Here is a 19,096-nt window from a genome sequence, read left to right as displayed (position 1 = left end):
ATATGTTCAAGGAATGTTCCAGAAGAAACAGCATCTTAGAATGATTCCAGTAAAAAGAGAATTTACTGAAAGTTTATTTTTTCATACAGTACATTCTGATTATGGTTCCCCCCTCCCAGATCCCTTCCTCACTTCAGAAAACACACAAATCCACAACCGTCCTATCTCTCTCTGCTATATAAGCAGGCATTCACAACAACAACAACAACAACAAACAATAATAAACTAAAAACAGAAGGAAAAAACTAAAGGAAAAACACCATAAACACATATAGACATGGAAACACACACGTTTGCACAACACAGAAATCCCATAAAAACACAAAACCAGAAAACATAATATATAAGCAAAAGGGCCTGTAAGATAATACAAATAAATAAATAAATAAATAAACCCTGACAAAGAATTATGAGACAAAGAACCTCCAAAAAAATGCCACTTAGTTCATTTTGTGTTGGTCGTCTATTGCCGGACATGGAGCCTGCCCATAGAATTGGTTTGTGTACCCACTGAGACTCCCTTGAAGAAACTGATTTTTCAGCTGTCAGCAGTTGGCAATTGGAGATAGTTTCTGCGTTAGGGCGTCCACTTCCCTTCTCAGCACTCGGACCCCATCGTGCCCAGACCTGCGCAGTCCCTGTGCATGGTATCTCAGTCTCTGTGACGTCACCTGTGTTGGTCCTGCCATGTTTAGAAGGCCTTGTTACCTTGCTGTCCTCCATCTCCCCTGGCTTTACAATCTTCCCACCTTCTCTTCCACGGGGTTCCCTGAGCCCTGAGGGGAGGGATTTGATGCGGACAACCTACTTAGGTCTCTTGCGCTTTGCACTTTGTCCAGCTGTGGGGACTGATAGCAGGCGATGTGTGCGAAGCCTTGCTTTCCTAAACCAGTTTGCCTGTTTGCAGATTTTCCTTCTTAACTAAATCCAATATATTAACTCCGTTTTAATGAAGTCTGATCGCACAACAAATAGCAAGACACAAGTACTCTTCGAACTACGAATAAAAAGTACTCTTTAGACTGAACCATCAACCAAAGTGTGTACGTGGGTTGGACCTAGGTCTCCTGCACATACGTAGCAGAAGTGCAGTTTGGTCTTCACACAGATCCCAAAAAACCTGGAGCGGGGACTCTCCCTGACTCTGTTGCCTGCTTGTGGATCCTGTTTCCCTGACTGGGCTGCGTTGCCTGGCCTCAGTGGGAGAGGATGTGCCTCATCCTGCAGTCACTTGATGTGTCAGATTGGTTGGTTCCCGGGGGAGGACCTCCACCTTCTCAGAGGGAAAAAAGGGAAGGTTGCGGGGAAGGATTCTGTGAGACAGGGACTAGCAGGAGAGGGGGACACCAGGATGTAAACTGAATAAATAAATGAATGAATAAATGAATAAATGAATGAATGAATAAATAAATAAATGTTAAAAAAGTGCTCTTTAGGTTAATATACTGGATGTCTGTCCTGGATGGTGCAGACCTTGTATGTTATGACCAGGGAAAAGGGCCCTATGAGTGCCCCAGCATGTCTCAGACTGTCTAGGCAACATCGGTCCTCAGATTCGGATTATTGTGATAGGGACCTGACCTGTTCAGCAGGTATTTTACTAAATTTTCATTCTTATTATTGGCAGGAGGCAATTATGCCTTTTAAAATTACATATATTTCTAAAATATTCACTGAGAAAAGGATGCTACTAATAAGACCTAAGAAACAGCTACTGCTTAGTTTCTCCCTAAACTGAAACAACTTCATAGATTTCATTCTGACATTTAGGAAACTAAAGGGTAGGTACATTTGGTAGGGATTGAGCTAGGGAATGCCTTGCCTTATAAATACAGCCTTTAACTGCACAGAAGTGTGTTTATAACGGAGACCATGTTTATGAATTGTCTTGCTTAACTTTTGTTGCTGAAAGACACCATGACCAAGGACATTTATAATAAGAAAGCATTTAATGTGAGCTTCAGCGTTCCAGGGCAGTAGACTCCGTGATCATCATAGCAGCAGGCAGGCAGACAGGCAGGACACTAGAGCAGGACCTGAGAGCCTACATACTGACTCACAGGCATGAGGCAGAGTAGGAGGAGCTAAGGTGGGAGGAGTAAGGAGAGGAAGAGGAGAAGGAAGAGAAGGAGCTAAGAGAGAGGGACAAGGAGGGGGAACATGGAAGCAGATGTGTACGTGTCTCTAGCAGTCAAAGGTAGTTGATATATCTAGGTTGGGTATTGGGTTACACCTCTGATTGTATGGGCATCTTGTTATTGATCATTACCAAACATATAAAGCCTTTGGATAATCTAAGCATTAGAGTCTCATTTGTACTGAGCCCATGTGGATGGCGAGATGGATGGTCTAGGCTCAGCCAAGCATTGTGGAGACAGCATGGTAGATTGGCAGAGCCATCTCCCATGCTGGCGTCTCATGGGTGGCAGGGCTGGTGTCTCTGACCGAATGAGCAGACGGCCCAAGCTGAGCAGCAGTGGTATGGCCACACCCACCCCTGGCTACAGGCTAGTCGGGAACATGGCGGCTGATTAAGAATAGCCAGATTGAATGCCGCCATTTTAAATATCTCCCACAATAAGGCAGGAAGAGCTACTGGGTGTAACAACCTGTTCGGTCAGTCAGCAGGGTCTCCAGCACAGGAGTGAGGATGTACGCTTCCAATTCCCGCTGTGTCCTTCACTGTACCCCGCTTACTGGAGCTCCAACGTTGAGGCGCCACTTTGTAGCTGCCCGTTCTGCTGCTCCAGTCCGCAGGTCAGGGCCTAGCAAGAGCGAGAGTGGGGACGGAGACGCGAAGAATGGAGACAAGACAGGGAGTCTGATCAAGTCTCTCAAGTCTCTCTATTGAAAGGAAATCCTGGGTATTTATACCCTTTACCACGTGCCTTGCCCTCGTGGACAAGCACAGCTGAAGGCACTACGTCATGTGCCTTGCAGCGTGGATATCACGTGCACCTAGCTAGCAGTGAGGAGACCACGTGCGCTCAGCAGCTGGTGGCACTAAACAGCAAAACAAGATATGTGAGAAAAACAAGATGTTTATCAGAGTGTGCTCAGCTGTTTCGGGCTGTTGAAAACAAGTCTCTTGTCAGGGTATATGGCCTGAGATGGCTGCATAGATGATAGCCACTTTCGGCTAGGAGTTGGCTCCCAACAACTGGGAATGGTGTGGGTTTTTAAAAACCTCAAAACCCACGCCCAGTGACACAACTCCTCCAACAAGGACATACATCTCAATCCTTCCTAAACGGTTCCACCAAATGGGGGCCAAACATTCAAATATATGCAACCCACAGGCACCATTTTCAGTCAAACAATCACAATGAAGAAGTTTGGTCCAACTTTCATACAGGCTGTGTTTGAGAACTCCGTTCAGACCAGTGTCTTAGCTTCATGTAATAGAATGCACTGGCCAGGACGAGCTTCCACTAGGGGCTGACAGCTCACTGATCTTGCCACTCAGCTCGTGTCCCCATAAAAACACCTGAGATCTTCCACTTGGAGGAGAGGTTAGTCTCGCTTGTGGCTTCATAGGTTTCTGTCTAAAGCCACTGGGCCCAACCTTGGTGAGGCCATGACAGGCAGAACATTCTGGAAGGAGCCCGTGGTATACGATGCCTGGTCACTTTGTGGTGCTGAGGAGTTGAGATGGAATCACGAAGATCGCCTTCAACAACACACCCCCAAATGATCTATCTATCTTCCTTCTACCTTAGCTCTTAATTTCCCAGAAGCCATCAGCTGTCCACAACTCCTCAATCAAGCATGGGGGGGCTTCGTATTACAAAGCACAGTACCTCAGTCAGTCCAGCCTGTGACAAAGTTCCAAGGAATCTTAATAAGCACTAGCATTATGAGGAGGAAGAGAGAGCTCGTATCTTGGTAACAGTAATAAGTTTACCATCATGACCTAAGAGAGCTCCCCAGTCATAGGTCTTGGTCAAATTTGCAGTCCCAGCTATGTGTTTCCTTCTGTGTAGTGACTTAAATCCTATCAGAAAGCAGTTGGTTGCCCAGATACTATTCATGCCACTGTTGCTCCTCTGGGTATATTTTGTCATTGGTATTGCTCACAGGATTCACAATTGTGTAGGGTTATTTATGCTCTCCTGCTCACCCCAGCCGTCTGCAGACAATCTTCTAGTGTTCTGAGACCTCGTCAGCTACCTTGTTAGTACAGGCTGGGTTTGTTTTGTATGGGTCACATTCATACCGGCTGCAATAAGCAGGCACATATATGGCTGCAAAGACTGGGAGCTAGCTTCCGTCGGCACATTCCAATCCAAGAAAGGCAACTACAAGTCAGACATGCTGTCTTCAAAACAGCAGGACAGTTAATCAGAATGAAGGGATCGACCCTGTGAATGAGTCCGCAGATGCTTGCCAGTATCTCCACAGCCATGACATAGCTTGACTAGAGACAGACCTAAAGAAAATGGCTCAGCTTGCAGCTCACACTTTAACATCTCCTGGTGAGAGTTAGAGAACACAATGTCAGCACCTGGAAAATAAAACACATGAAAGTGTGTATGGGCCTGGAGAGACATCTCAAGGACGAGAGCACTTGTTCTTGCTGAAGACCTTGACCAACTCCTAGCACTCACGTGGTGGCTCACAACCCTCTGTAACTCCAGTTCCCAGGAATCTGATGACCTCTTCTGACCTCTGCAGTCATCGGGCATGTGCATGGTGCACATATGTACATACAGGAAAAACATAAAGTAATAAAATAAAAACCTTTTAACAGAAAATGTGTGTACCATTGCCACTAGTCCCGTCGGTCCTGTTGTTCGAAGTTGGTACTTATTCTACTTGTACCTATCCTTGGGATGCAGTGTCCAGTGTGATATGATACACATTGTACAATGATCAAATCAAAGCCCTTAATGGTTTCACTCCTGTGTGTGTGTGTGTGTGTGTGTGCGTGCGTCCAGAGAACAGTGTCCTTCTCTGGCCTCCCAGGGTACAGTCACGCATATCTACTTAGCACCACAACACACACACATAAATAAAAGCAACCACAAAGGCTTTACCAAAGAGAGAGAAAGGAGGAAGAGACAGAGAGAGAGAGAGAGAGAGAGAGAGAGAGAGAGAGAGAGAGAGGAGAGAGAGCGTGTGTGTGTGTGTGAAATCAAAGTGTTTACAGCATGAGATTATCAGTAAGAAATAAAAAATAAATAAAATCCCCATACAATACAACAACACAGCAGTCCTGTCCCCCAGGCTGACTTTATCTTTCCCCATAAGTAATCAGCTTGGAAGAGGTCCTTAGGGCAGTGTCCCATGATGGCCTTAGAGCTCATGATTGCTGTGTCAGCACAGGACACAGCAGGGAGCCAGGGAGGTGCTCTACCAGAAAGGAACTGGCCTACACCTCCATCCTTCCCAGCCTCTACACCTGAAAGAAAAGTAATTTCTGTCTGTGAGACATGAAGCCTGTGGCATTTCGTTATAGTCACCCAAAGTGTCTTGGACGGAGCTGAACTAATCCCACCCCCTAACCAAATTATAAAATCTTCAAGGGACATATTTTTGTCACTAAATTCTCAGTCCTTAGAGGCCATTGGCGTTAGACTTCTGCGCACAGCTTAAAACAGAAAACACTAGACTAAACGGTTCCAAAGGGGAGGGGGCTTATTCAGGGTAAGAGGGCAAAGGTGGGGAGAGAAACAGGAGAATATGGTGGAGAAAGAGGAGAGAGAGAGGAGAGAAGTGGAGGCTGGCCATGACCACGTGGAGAGAGGGGGAAGGGAAGGGAGGAAGGGCGACGGGACAGAGAGAAGCTAGAGGCAAGAGAGTAAGGGAGTAAGAGAGAGGAGGAGGCAGGCAGCCCCTTTTATAGTGGGCACGCCTACTTGGCGGTTGCCAGGTAACTGTGGGGCGGAGCATACCTGGGTGTTGCCAGATAACTGTGGAGGTGGAGTTTAGACAGAACACAAACAATTGGACAATCACATATTTGCATTAGTGGATGAATGAGTGAGTGAGTGAATGAATGAATGATTTTCCCAGTCCTTGACTAGAATGTGACATAGTCTCAGCTAGCCCAGATGCTAGCTGGAAACGATACAGAAACAAAGGGATACGTTTAACTTTCAACTTCGTTTTAAGATTAAGTAGCTGCACAAATCTAACTGCAAAAGGCAGTGTAAGAGCCACATCTTCTATTATCATCCACAACGGTCACAAGATAGAAATATGAACCCCGCCTTTCTGCTGCCTCGCCCACAGGGGTAGATTGCATCTCCCCACCCCGAGCACACCCACCCTCTCTGAATCTTCATCTGGTGACCAGGAGACCAGCATGGACTGAGGAACCATCAGTCTCTTGTGCAGAACTTCTGGGTTCCCTTGTGCAGGGTACCTCAGCTCCCAGGAGGGGAGCATGCTGGCTTTGAGTAATGATCCAGCTGGCTCTACAGAGAGGGAGAGAGAGAGAGAGGGAGAGAGAGAGAGAGAGAGAGGGAGAGAGAGAGAGAGAGAGAGAGAGAGAGAGAGAGAGAGAGAGAGAGCTCAACCCCATTCATTCCTGGAGACTGATGAAAGTATGTTTTTCCCCCAAAGCTGTAACTGTAACTATTGCTGACAATGAAGGTGAAATGGGCCAGAGATGAGAAGTAGTAGCACGCAGATCTGCAGTCTGGACTCATCAGAGGCAATCATTCTAACGGAGACCACCTTGGATCTCTGAGAGAGCCTGTGCCCTTCCAAATAAACACATCGACAGCCCTCCTGTAATTGAGGAGAAGTCTCCTGGATCACAAATCCATCTCGTAATTATCCCAGGATTCCTCTGAGAAAGTGTGGACGTAATTTCCTTCATATGTGATTTCCAAAAGGACAGAAGTCGGAGCTAGTGTTCTCTAAATGCTCCCCGTTGATTGTCTCGGTCTACAGTGTGTTGATTTTTCAGCCCAGAGTGTAGAAGGTGAAGGAAACAATAACCAAATATAGAAAATATCGATCTGCAACCATTGATTCAAGGCCTCACGGTGTGAACAGATTAGTTACTTTTAAGAGAAGTACTGAAGGTGACTTTCAACGACTTTTTATTGACTAACACAGACCAGATAAACCTTTCTGTTCAAAGCCAGGCACTCCTCAGAAGCCACTGTGAACAGCCGTTTCCTCTGTTGAGAGCAACGCCGCATTAGGCTTAAAAGTGAATAGTACTTGAGTATGTGTCCAACCAACAACCTCAAAGACACTGGGGACATATTCTCTCTCTGAGCTACACACACTCTCAGCCCAAAACCTAGGTAACACAGTCATCACGTTTTCAAAAATATATAAGCATAACATATATATATATATATATATGTATATGTATATGTATGTATGTATATATGTATATATGTATATATATGTATATGCATGTGTATATATATATATATTTGATATCATATATATCAAATGATTTGTGGTTTTTGATTTAATGATACATATACTGTTCATTATGTTCTGGCAAGAGACCCAAGAGTGTATTGTGAATGTGAGTGAGTGTGTGTGTGTGTGTGTGTGTGTGTGCAGATGCATGTGTCTCTATGTGTGTATGTAGGTACACATGTACATGTAAACATGTATGATCTTAGGTGACCCTCATTCCTTCCCTGACTCCTGAACATCTTTCAGATCTGTATACAGCAGAAGATATCCTGCCTTCCTTCCGAGAACGCTGCCCCGTGCTCCTCTAGGGCCTCCCTGTGGTCTGAGATTTCTCAGCAATCAACTGACAATAATAAATTCAAACCCCACCAAAATCCTATATATGGTGTTAGCAATAACCAAAGAGCTTGCTTCAACTCTGCTTTGAGAAGTCCAGCCTATGCTCTGGGTCTGTCTCCCTAGCACCTCTCTTCCGGTTAACTTTCATACTTAAATCTATGTTAAAATATCTTTATTAAACCTTAACTCTACTCTATAATGATCACTCCTCAAATTCTTTCCTGCCCTGAAGCCATTAGTCCTGGTTTGACCTTAGTCAAGGTTCCTAAACTCTAGGAGAGCTTCTCAGGTGATTGCCAGTGGCTTCTTCCACCTACAACTCAGACAGCTGAGTCTCCTCATCCACCCTGGAGAGACAGCTTCCTCCTTGTTGCTGGGTTTACTTCCTGAGACCACACAGAGACTCTGGCAGAACTAGTATTTTTCTCCCAGCCCCATAGAAGAGGTGGAGAATGTGGGGGAACCTCTGGAGTGTTATGAGTCTCTTCTACACATTAACCCCACAAGGAGAAAGTATTCGTCGCTACAGGTAAATCCACAAGTTTACAAAGTGTTTATGAAGGAGTGTCTATGACTCGCCAGTGAGTACTTTTCGCTTTTTCATTTCTACTTCATACTGAGTAGATATTCAGTAGAACTTTGAGGGTGGTTAGGGATCTAGGAACATTTAACAGGAGAATGGGAGGAAATAGGACCAAAATACACCATATTCGCGTATGAGATTCTCAAGGAATTTTTAAAATACAATATTAAAAAAAAGCACAAGTTTGCTGACTGAAAGACTAACGGCTCCTAATTCCCTATTAATTAACCTTATCCTTCCCAGAACAACGCAGCTACCCGCAAACAAGAGGTATCTTACATCTTCTCACCCAGTCTCTTGGCCAGAGTCCCGCCACGCTTTGCTTCTGGTTTGAGGGAAAGCTAGTGTTAGAAAAAGGAGCCCGGGTCAGACGGAGCTTCAAACATCAACTAGACCCCGACTCCGGCTTCTGTTTCAAGGTCAATGTGAGTGCCACGAACGGCACCTAAAACGCCTCGGCCTCACTCCACATTTGCATTCTGCACAAACATTTTGAATAGGTGAGAGAAAGAGCTCACCGCAGCTAATTAGCAACACCTGCATCGAGGCACAATTAGCATCTTGCCATTAGGTTACTGTTTGCATTACAGGGTAAGTGATTAGACCTGTCAAATTATGACAGGACAGGCTTCATAATTTTAGTTTATGTATAAATTTAAATGTCACCATTTTAATAACCCAAAACTGTGCGGCGCCTACCACCCCGACCAGCAGGGAAGAAAGACTCGCACACCAGTTCCTTCCAGCAGCAGTTTACTCAGGAGTTGCTAGTTACATGAAGCTTGAAGGTGTGCCCCCAAGCCAGCCCAGGAGCGAAGCTTTATACCCTGTGTAGGACTGCCCATGAGCCCATACCACGTCTCGCACTGTGATTGGTCAAGAACCCATGACACAAGATCAGGCCACCAGGAAGTACCGCCCCAGGACCAAACAAGGCTTGTTTACTCCAAGTCTGCAAGGGCAAGCAGGCACCATCTTTAAGGCGTGGCAGCAGCGCTCCACACAAAACATCTTTAGACATGACAATGGCTATTTTTAAATTTTAGTTACAGACTGCGTTTGTCAGTGACAGGGTTATAGTTCAGTTCCTAAGAAGTGGGATAATGTATTTCCATGAACAGATAGCTAGGCCTGCCTCATCTGCACAACAGAGTCCCTCCATTACTTGGTCTACCTCTCCTCTCAAGGTTCCAGTGACCAGAAACAAACTCTTTAGCTGTTAGCACATGCTGCGTTGTCCTCAGACGTCACATGACCCAGCATGCACAGGTGTCCAAGACAGATATGCTGAGCTAACAACATTCACCTTCTGCTCCTACAATGACAATTCTCAAGTCTCCCAGTTGCCGGTCTCTCCCATTAACAGCTGAGCCCTTTACTGCTCCAAACGCAGGACACCTCACTGTCATCAATGCTTGGTACATTCTGACTTAGTTATCGAAGTCCGGTAGCACACCACAGTTAATATTTTGTGTGATTTTATTTGCCTTCAGATATGTAAAGGACACAAAGGATTGTGTCTGAGAGGCTTCAGAGAACAGACCCAGCATGAGGAAAGAAACATGAATGTGTGTGTGTGTGTATGTGTGTGTATGTGTGTCTGTCTCTCTATCTGTCACTCTCTATCTGTCAGTCTGTATGTCTGTCTGTGTTTTTGTGAATGTGTGTGTGTTTATGTGTGCCAGTGTGTCTTTGTCTGTGTGTGTGTTTATGCCTATGTGTCTATCTGTGTGTGTGTGTGTATGTATGCCTGTGTGTATGCCTATGTGTCTGTCTGTGTGTGTATGTGTATCTGTCTGTGTGTGTATGCCTGTGTGTCTGTCTGTGTTTCTATGAATGTGTTTATGTGTGCCAGTGTGTCTTTGTCTGTGTGTGTGTGTGTGAAGTTCAAAAGACAATTTTTTTTAAATGTTTTTTTTTAAAGATTTATTTATTTATTTTATTTATGAGTACACTGTCGCTGTCTTCCGACACACCAGAATAGGGCATCCAATCTCATTACGGATGGTTGTGAGCCACCATGTGGTTGCTGGGACTTGAACTCAGGACCTCTGGAAGAGCAGTCAGTGCTCTTAACCGCTGAGCCATCTCTCCAGCCCTCAAAAGACAATTTGAGGAAGAATTGGTTCTCTTCTTCCACCATCTAGATCCCAGGGATCAGACTCAGTGTTGGCAGAAAGAGCCTTTACCCACTGAGCCATCTTGCCAGCCCAAGAAGGAAAAAAATCTTTAATAGTCATCGCAACTAGAATGGGAACTCAAAATACACTTCCCAAAATAAATGAATTATCTACTTGTCAGAAATATGACACAACTTGGCACAGAGTATAATCTGCAGGGCTTGGGCTTACTCCCATGACATGCTGACTCTAAAATTCTTAATTCTGTATAGTCGTCTCACAGTATTAAATAAAAGAAAATGTAATTTGAAGTTAATGATGTGAACATTATTAGCATTTAATGAAACCACTTTTACAATGCACCTACTCACCTTGGCTTCGCAGAAACTAATGAAAGAAATGGTGTCCCAAATAATAAGAGACGGACCTTGGCTGCCGACCTGGCCCTTTATCACACATCACTGGTGCTTCATAACCTTGGACAAGTCACATCACTTCTCTGTGCCTGGATTTTCAGATAGAGACAGGTACAGTTTTATAAACACTGTGTTCATCAATGTAGCAAAAAAATGTATAAAGAGCTTGCTGGAAGTGCAATTAGTCCTAATTAAATTTGATGGGTATCTATCTATCTATCTATCTATCATCTATCTATATGTCTCTCTGTCTCTCTGTCTCTGTCTCTGTCTCTCTCTCTCTCTCTCTCTCTCTCTCTCTCTCTCTCACACACACACACACACACACACACACACACACACACATATGTAGAAGAGAACTAGTTTGGATGAAGGGGGCCAATAAGAGTTAAAAAGAAATAAGAGAAGGTAACAGGTTGGTGGTGATCAAAATACATTATATGCATGTATGAAATTATGAAAGGATACAATAAATTTCAATTAGAACCAAGACAGTCACAATCCCTGTTCGTGAAGCTGCATATTATGATGTCTGCTTTACAAAGACACACAAGGAGGAAAAAGAGAGTTCCACGGGTCCTCTTCACAAAGGGATCACTGTCATGGTCCTGGCGACAACACAGTAAGATCACAGATAGAAAGCACTGGACACAAAAGAGAGTCAGTGAAGCACCCAGCTTATTATTTCATTGTTTCAGAATGAAATGCAGAGAAAATTGTGTGGGAAAACTAGGTAAGAAAAGAAAGCCAAATGTTTTCCAAATTATTCTATAGGTCTGTAGATAAAATGAATTAAAAAAAAACCAACGGCAATCCTTCCTAATGCATGGAAAAAGAAGGAGGAGGTACCGACTTCTGTCTAAGTTAGGGTCTGTGTCTTACTGCTGTGAACAGACACCATGACCAACACAACTCTTATAACATTTAATTGGGCTGGCTTACAGGTTCAGAGGTTCAGTCCATTATCCTCAAGGTGGGAACATGGTGGCATCCAGTCAGGTATGGTGCAGGTAGAGCTGAGAGTTCTACATCTTAATCTGAAGGCTGCTAGCAGAATACTTAAAGGGTCTTAAAGCCCACAGTGACAACACTTACTCCAACAAGGCCACACCTACTGCAACAAGGCCACACCTACTGTAACAAGGCCACACCTACTGCAACAAGGCCACACCTACTGTAACAAAGCCACACCTACTGTAACAAAGCCACACCTTCTTATAGTGCCACTCCCTGAGTCAAATATATGGAAACCATCACAGAAACATACACTGGCTCCATAGTGAAAAATATGGAAATGATTATACTGGCCATGGAATAGAAACAGATACACACACACACACACACACACAGAGACATCACTGAAAATATAATTTAAACCGAGGTAACCTGCAAAGCCAATGGACTTCTGAAATTATTCATTTCTAAACTGGATCTTACAGAATGACACTCAGATACTACAAATTTTAGGAAAGCTAAGGATTCAAAAGCGAAACTGTAAGAACAGTCTTCTGTAACGAACTAAAGGGTCTTTGTCTTTTTTTTTTTTTTTTTTTTTTTTTTGGCTTTTTCGAGACAGGGTTTCTCTGTGTAGCCCTAGCTGTCCTGGAACTCACTCTGTAGACCAGGCTAGCCTCGAACTCTTGAACTCAGAAATCCACCTGCCTCTGCCTCCCAAGTGCTGGGATTAAAGGCATGCGCCACCACCGCCCAGCGGGTCTTTGTCTTTTAATACAGCAAAACGGGGTGTCCAGGGAGCTCTTGGGCCTTCCTTAGAATTACCTTATTAACAATGACACAGTTTTCACCTTAAAGTTGCCAATAAGAATGCCTAGGCACACACAAGGGCCTTAGGGCTGCTTATGTTTAGACAACATGGCACCAAGTTGGGTATCCTGTAGGCGTCAGCTAAATGTATCACATGTATGTATGTATGTATGTAGCACAGTATCAGGGGTGACGAGTCAGTATGCAATGGTGACACCCAAGGTAAATAGTGATATAACTCTTATATAAAACCATTCCTAGCCGAATGTCACTTTTATGTGGGCTCTGTATAAATATGGCCTTAGGGCCAGAGACCTGAGACTTTGCCACCAGCAGCCTGCTTGTATGTCTGACTGTAGGTCTGTGTGCTTCCTCTGTGCAGCCAGCATGTCAGTTTGCATGCGTGCCTACGCTTGCCTGTATTTGGTCCTGTGTCCCAGTGTGCCTGAGTACCTGCCTGTGTCTGCCTGTCTTAGCTACTTTCTCCTGGACTGAGTAAAGAATGTCTTATTCACTACTGGCTCCCCCCCAGCCTCCTGTGACCTTCCTTCCCCTCCCCACACCCCCCCCCCCCCCCCCCCGGCCTTAGAGTATGGACTTCACATACATTCCAGAAAGAGCTTCTGTTACAGAAAAATTAGTGTTAATCTAATCTCTGTTGTGAACAGCTCAATACCACAGACGAGGTAAGTTGTAAAGAGAAGAGATTCATTTGATTCACAGTTGACTCAGCCTCAGGGAGCCCCATCTGGTAATGGGTATCTTGTTGGCAGAGTCCCAGGCACCACTGGGACTCACATGGTAAGTGACAGGGAGTGCAGGAATACGTACAGTTGTATGCTCTCTCTCCTCTTATAGACCTACTAGGACTCAACCATATGAGCCTGACTTTTATGTCATTTGACCCCAGTCACCTACCCAAAATTTCCTCTAAGCATCACCAGTGGGTAGCCAGGTTAGGCTTCTGCTCTCTAGACACAGCACAGCAGAGATCAGACTGTAACCTGAGTTTCAGATAGGACAAGCACAGAGAAGGGTACCCTGAGGGAGTCCGTACTGGCACACTACAGTCTGTGTAGTAAGCCTTTCCTGCATGTGGTGGAACCTCAGAAAATACCTGGCTCGCATTGTAACAGCAACCAGTGAGGTCTGGGCACAGAAACCAGCCTGCAGCAAGAGGGTGAAGAGGGTAACCTGGAGAATTCCCAGGCAGAGACGTTTGTGCTGAGGCTTGCAGAGCCAGGCAGCATGTGCCCTCTGGTGGAGGACTGCATCAGCTTCACTACGAAAACCAACAAACCCTCAGTCTCACCCAGAGAGGACCAGAGGGCTTGACCTTTTTTTCTTGTCTCTTCCTATGTTTGAGGAAGAGGACAGAAGAGAAGCAAGCCCCACTGACACTGAGGAAGAATTTTCATCCAGTATGAGGCTAAAGCTTTTAACTGTCCTAGACTGAACTAATAAGAGAAAGTGATGAGACCTGCCCAGGGTATTGTTTGGAGAGCAGGAAATGGGATTTGGAATCGAATTATTAAAAACCAGCATATGCCAGGCAGGTGCTGGTGCCACACACCTTTAATCCTGGCACTTGGGAGACAGAAGCAGGTAGATCTCAGAGTTTTAGGCCAGTTTGTTCTACCGAGTGAATTCCAGTACAGGCAAGGCTACATAGAAAAAAACCTGTCTCAAAATAAAACAAACACAAAAGCATAAATAAAAACAAAATGAAGCAACAACAAAAGAAACAAGCTATGTCCTCAACTTCTGCATCTCTATAATGAACTTGTGAACATCAGAACGACATCATACCCCAGTTTCAGCAGCCAGGTTGCTTACTAGGTTAGCAATGGAGAACTCTGTTTACAGACTGCAGTGCTCAAGTTGCTTCGGAGGTGGAGGAATTCCAGCTGACAGTGGTCATGCACAACACACCACACAGCAAATGAGGAAGTGCAGGGTATACAGCACGGACCATGACATGATCCAGGAAAGCCCTGTGGTTCCTAGACAACACACAAGACCTACGTTTGCTGTGCCCGGATGGATGGACACAGGTACACTGATGGACAGACTGAACTCTGCAGGTGGAAGGGATAGGGTAAAAAAGGCACAGAGCTGACCACCTAGCATCACAGTGTACCTGGCTGTGGGACTGCATAAGGGTATTCTGGGTCATGGCTAGACAGTTGCCTAGAACCCTGAGACTCTGCATGAGAACCAGCAGGACTTCTGTGCACCCCCAGAACCCAGGGTCCTGAAAAGCAGTCTAGTCTCCATAGAATTACATTGTTCAGTCACGTAGGCCAGACAGCCCCTCCCAAAGTGCACAGGTAGAGGGCATGACTAGAGGCCTCAAGCCCTAGGGATTTACATACTAATGAAGGCCAGAGGGCGGAGCAAATTAAGCATGCCTCCTCAGATCCTCCCCAGATCCTCTCCCTTTCTCCCTCCCTATATAACTCGGGACTGCCCTGAGTTTTAGGGGAGTACTTCCAGATCCAGCTACCATCCACCATGACAATAAACCCTTTTTTGAACCAAGGACTTCCTTGTGTCATTGGGACCTGCCGCAGCCAAAACCTCCAGGCCGCTGGAACCATAGAGGTTTCTCCCGAATGTGGGACCCGCCACAGCGTGGAAAGCCTCCGGGCCTCCACCACAGCTGAGGCCCTCAATTTTTTTCCCACACCTGGCCAGTGAGGTAGTCACATAAAGGAGCAAAGAGCACCTGCTTGTAAGAGTCAAAGGTTAGGCTTCCAGAGATGGTGACCTATCAGCCAAAGGAAGCTGGACCACATTACAGAGGCAATAAGAAAACACTAGGGCTTTTTGCAGTTGCTTGTGAAATGATTTTCAAAGTGAGGCTCCAAGAGAGAAGCATTTAGAAAAGAAATATTCTTTCTCAAGAGTATCCTACGTCAAAAGAACCAGCTAACCAAACACTTAGAAGGGCTTAAACATATAAGCTGTGAACGAGCCCAGATTACCAAACTGATGTTCACCTGTCCAGAAGGGAAAGCAGGAGCTTCCCCTCTCAGATGGAGATGTTCACAAGGGTTGCGGCATACCCTCACATTAGAAGGCGGAACATGGTTCACAGCAAACAGTTTGAAGTTTACTGCTAGAAGGACCATCCCAGTCCGAGTGACCTTGTCACTTTTGGTTTCCTCTGGTTGTCATATGTGATGTGCTGGGTCATACAGGGGCAGGGTAGGGTGTCTCTTGCTTCTACGTGTTCAAAATAGGATTGACACCAATACATTGGACACAAGAGGGTCAGCATGGGTCAATCGCTCGCTCAAAGGAGTATCACGCAGCAGCAAGGGTGTCTGTCACTCGGAGATGGTATCAGCTCCGCCAGCTCTTCTCACAAGCTGATTTTCTTCTTCTGATAACTGCCAGTTAATTAATTCGACCGTGGGTGTGTTCTGGTGTTACTATCAACAAGACAAATGATACCAGCTTCACGGGCAGGAGCTACAATTCAATTATTCTTAATTAGGCAGTGCTTATCTAGGGAAGGGCACTCCCTCAAGCTCCTTGCCGCCCCCCTGGGATGCCGTGGTCCATGGGTCTGCCCACAAAGCGAATTCCAAAACATGGTGTACTCCTCGTTCACACTTGGGGGGGGTCTATCCTGGACTTAGAATGTGTAATTAGAATGTACCCCATTATTACATCCTTAATCTGGGCACAGAAAGGAGTGAAGATAGAACTATGCAAGGAGGCTCACACTACTGCAGCCAGCCAAGGCTCCCCGTTATTTCCAATGCCTGGCGGCAGCTGCTCCACACTGACAGAAGGAGACACTTTCAAAACCACGACAGTGTTCGGTCTGTACCATTCTTTCACGCTCCTAGAGAATTTCACCTAAGCTGGTGTGATGGCACGTTATTTCTAAAGTACCGTATGGTGACACGGTGGCAGAAGGAAACTCTCTCCTCCCACTGGATTCTGGAATGGGAAGCTAAGAGCAAGGTACACCAAATGTAAATGCTATCATCTCATTCTTATTGTCTCTTTTGGCTGTTGTTGGGCCTTTTGGAGACAGCCTCACTATACAGTCTGCACAGGCTCCATGATCCTACTGCCCTGCCTTCTGAGGGCTGGAAGGTTTCAACTAAAAAGGAGAGAAACAGAGAAGCTAGAGGAGTTGGTCTCACTTATCCTGATCATAAATTACCTTCAAAGGGAACAAACAGGCACCATATAAACAAAACGAGGGACAGTATTTGTGTGTGCACAAACTCTAAAAGGTTTAGCAGCTCCCGACAGACCACTGAGCATCTGACTGATAGCTTAAGAATTCAATGATATAAAACGTCTATCAAATCAGGTAAATATTTCTATTTCTCCTATTGGGTGTCTGCCCTTAAAAGTCCTTAATAGAGGCGGAAGAGGTAGCTTCAGTGGTTAGGAGTGCCTGCAGCTGTCGTGAGGGCCTGATCCTAGCACCCACATTGGACAACTCTTTGCCCGACCCACCTCTGCCCCTCTCTCTCCCTCTTCTCCTCCCCCCCCCACACATATATTGTGCATAATTTTATTAGAGATCTGGTTCCTTGAGGATTTCTCAAACAACCTTTGGAGTTGTTTCCTTCTGTCCCCACACCCTCTCTTCTCCCGGCCGGAGCTCTGTCTTTACTTCGCATCACCTGTACCCTGCTATCCCCTCCCTCTGGTGCCTTTTTATTTTCCTGGTTTCTGCAGTTCTCCACGTTATATACTCACACTTGAGGATTTGAAGTTTGAAACCTCAGATGAGAGAGAACACGTGATCCCTGCCTTGACCCCTCTATGGTCTTTTCCAGATCCAGCCATTTACCCACGAATTTCAAGTATTCCACTGTATTGAGGAACATTATCTATTTATCTGCTGACATTTAGGCTGTTCCTTTTCCTGGCTATGACGAACAGTGCAGCAATGAGCATGACTGAACAAGCCTCTAGAGAGGATGATGTCAAATCCTTGGGGCATAGGCTCAGGAGCGGGACAGCCAGATCATATAGTAACTTATTCTCAGTTCAGAACTTTTGAGGATTCTCCACGCTGGCTTCTGCAGTGGCTGCACACACGTGTATTCTGACCGACAATGAATGAGGGTTTTTGTCACAGCCTTGCCAGCATTGTTGCCTGTTGTTTTGCTAATAAGTCATTCTGACTGGGGTGAGACAAAATCTCAGTTGTTTTAACTTGCATTTCCTTAATTGCTAAGGATGATGAACACTCTGAGATATTTCTAGGTCATTTTTTTTTTTTTTTTTTTTTTTTTTTTTTTTTTTTGGTTTTTCGAGACAGGGTTTCTCTGTATAGCCCGGGCTGTCCTGGAACTCACTCTGTAGACCAGGCTGGCCTCGAACTCAGAAATCCGCCTGCCTGTGCCTCCCGAGTGCTGGGATTAAAGGCGTGCGCCACCACCGCCCGGCTCTAGGTCATTTTTATTTCTTTTGAGAACTGTTTATATTCCCTAGCCCATCTCTTTAAATTGGGTCATTTGTTTTCTTGACTCTGTTATTTTGACTTATTTATATATTCTGGGTATTAATCCTATGGCAAATAAGCAACTTGGCTAAGACCCTCTCCCATTCTGTGGGCTTCTTCACTTGCTTCTTTCCTTAGCTGTATGGAGCTTTTTAGTTTTGTGAGGCCCCAGCTGTAAACTGTTGGCCTTAATTCCTGGGCAACTAAGGAGAGGCCAGCAAGATGGCTCTGGTTACGACACTTATCACTGTACCTGACAGTCTGAGTTGGAATCCTGAGACCACATGGTGGAAAGAATACTGATTCTTTTTTTAAATTTCGACAGGTATTCCATAGCTTATAAAGCAATTAAAATGGGATGTTACTAATATTTTCATCACAAATTGATTTTTAGTTCACTTTTTAGATTTTATGTTTGCCTGTGTGTCTTGTCTGTGCATAACCACACGAGCGCAATAACCATGAAGGACAGAAGAGGGTGTTGGATCTCAGGAAACCATAGTCACAAACAGTGAGCCCCCGTGTAGGTGCTGGGAATCAAACCCAGGTCCTCTGAAGAGCAGTCATCTCTCCAGCCCCTTCATTACCGATCTTAAGGAACTTTTAAAGTCTTAACAGAAGCCATCATCAACTCAGCCTCCCAAGGCGGCTCACACTGTGACATCCCACAAAGAAAGCTGTATAAAAAAATATACAAGGCTGACTGATCATATTAACAGACTCCTTAAAACAAAATCAGTCCCTGGCACCATCAGGGTACTCTTCTCCAGGCTTGGCACTTAGCATTCCCTTAAAATTATAGCAAATACTCACCAGCCAAATAAAAGACATTGTGTGCCCCCCCCGCCCCCCCCCCCCCCCCCCCAGCTACTTCCCAAACCCTAGCCTCCTACGCTAGCAACTTCACCCAGAACTCACATACTGGTTGCTCTGAGTGGCCATTCCTCTTCGAAGGGAAGCCATTTTTAAATCTAGGGGCAAACTTCCACAATCTTAAGCCAAT

Source organism: Grammomys surdaster, unplaced genomic scaffold (genome assembly GCF_004785775.1).
Source record: "Grammomys surdaster isolate TR1022 unplaced genomic scaffold, NIH_TR_1.0 125878, whole genome shotgun sequence".
Taxonomy (NCBI): domain Eukaryota; kingdom Metazoa; phylum Chordata; class Mammalia; order Rodentia; family Muridae; genus Grammomys; species Grammomys surdaster.
This window is presented reverse-complemented; position numbering follows the sequence as displayed.